At 38.9% G+C, this 1,891-nt stretch overlaps 1 long non-coding RNA gene across 2 annotated transcripts; it reads right to left on the bottom strand.

Moving 5' to 3' along the window:
• Positions 1 to 452: 452 nt before the first annotated feature.
• On the bottom strand, positions 453 to 1,657 carry LOC119903032. 2 transcript variants are annotated; one of them, XR_005444397.1, is made up of 4 exons: positions 1,498 to 1,657; positions 1,276 to 1,332; positions 1,122 to 1,190; positions 453 to 875 (listed from the first exon to the last, which is right to left on the bottom strand). It is a non-coding gene; the product is annotated as an uncharacterized LOC119903032 (long non-coding RNA). The 2 variants fall into 2 exon arrangements; XR_005444398.1 differs by lacking the exon at positions 1,122 to 1,190 and adding an exon at positions 932 to 991 and having other exon boundaries at positions 453 to 857.
• Positions 1,658 to 1,891: the final 234 nt, after the last annotated feature.

The raw sequence follows: 1,891 nt of genomic DNA, 5'->3' as shown, positions 1-1,891 counted from the left end.
AGCAAATTCAATAGGGACCTCGCACGGTCGTGCTCGGGCCCTAAATAGTGTGGATGGATGGACTCTCCTTTTATCTTTGCTGCCTTGAAAAGAGAAAAATAAATATTACTGTAAAATACAGGCATTCAACTATAGTCTGTGTGTACAGGTGAAAGTGTAAATGTGAGTAAATGAATGAGTAACACATCTTCTGGCAGAGGAAAGTAAACAAAATCTGTTGTCTTTGAGTGCAATGAAACCTTCCATACTGTCATCCATCAACTGCACATAGTTCAATAACCCTGATGTACAGAATATTAACTTTATTTTTAGTTTAGTTGTTGCCAGACAACAAAATGTTGGTGGACAAGAGAAAATCTCCAGCTTGCATCCCAAACTTCATCACAGGCTGGGAATTCCACCTCCACAAGCTGTGTCCATTATTCTAAAAGTCCCACAGAAGAAACATTTGCTTTTGTCATGTACAGCACTGGCTTTTGGTATAATCTTTCATTTTATACTAATTTAAAGTTGAGATATTCTGTGATTTTCTGGACTTACCCATTCGATAGTAGCTGCTGTTCCTTTGGTGGTGATGTTGATCTCAAAGGGTGCAACAGAGTTGAACGGCGCACCAGTCCTCAGAAGGCCAGTGCATTTAGCCACAGGCAGGATCAGAAATGTAGCCAGTTGTCTTAAGCAGTTCTCATACACTATGGAGGCTCTTACACCTATGATGTCATCTTCACAAAGGACATTCTGTGGCTCTGGGAAAACAGGGTCATGATCACAGGGAGAGAAGGCTCATCAGGAGGGTCTTAATGTGCAGGCAAGGAAGTCCATCGATAGAGTGTGCTTTCTTCAGTGCTCCACCCATTCTATTGAGGCACAAAAATCTGTAGTAAACAAACACCACAAAACAATTGCAAATTAAGACTGACAAATAACACACCGTATAGAAATCGGTGGAAGATCCTCTTCATCAGAGCTGAAACCATTCTGTCCATCATCTCTTTCAAGGGAGTAAGATGAAGCTTTATCTGCCCAATCAATTATTTACATAATGACAACTTTCAGATAAAAACAAGTTCTCAAATAATATCACTGAAAAATAGTACATGTAATTAGGAAGTACTACTTACACACTGTTCATTGGGTCATTGAAAACATTTTCCTCCAAGTCCTCCTCAACAATGCTCATGTCATGTAAGCTGCAAAAAACATATAACAAATATATATTATGAACATTTGGAGAAAAGCAATACAGGGCTAAAAGTTATGATGTGTACATGTTACCTTTGTTCAAGGCCCTGAATTTCTGTGGCTTCTGGAATGACATCAAGATGCTCATCTCTGTAAAGAATAACCAGAGCAAGTTGTGTAAATTCCACATATGCTCATTCAACAGTAGATATAGACCAAAAATAAAATAACACACTATTACACACTAATCATAAAGTTCATGTTTCTAATCAAAGCTATTAGGACAAAATTAATATATTGTTATGCATGACTTACCGGTCTGTTCCACTAGAAGCACCAATGCTAGACAATGCTGGAGCTGGGACTTGCAAAGGTTTTCTCTTCAAGGGAGTCGATGTTGCAGGACCTGTCTCGTAGCTGGAGAAACAGCAGCAGCCTCAATAAATGAAGTGCTACATGACTGTATTACATTACTGTACTGTAATCCCCAATGTGTTACATCTTTGTAGGGTTTGCTCATCTTGTCTAATAAATTGAACATCCCAAAAACTATCACATCTAGTGCAAGTATGATCACCGACAGACAACATGGAAAACTTAAGCCAAGAGTGTGTAAAAAATGTCCCTGTTTCTGTACCACAGTCCATTATAAAACACATCATGGGTAAGTTTACAAAGCCATAGTCAGGTGAGGATCAAGGGTGCTCTA

Source organism: Micropterus salmoides, unplaced genomic scaffold (genome assembly GCF_014851395.1).
Source record: "Micropterus salmoides isolate LMB-PRFRI ecotype aquatic unplaced genomic scaffold, ASM1485139v1 Ms_hic_scaffold_14, whole genome shotgun sequence".
In the NCBI taxonomy this organism is placed as follows: Eukaryota; Metazoa; Chordata; class Actinopteri; order Centrarchiformes; family Centrarchidae; genus Micropterus; species Micropterus salmoides.
Note: the sequence above shows the minus strand (reverse complement) of the source record. Positions and strands in the feature narration are given on the sequence as shown.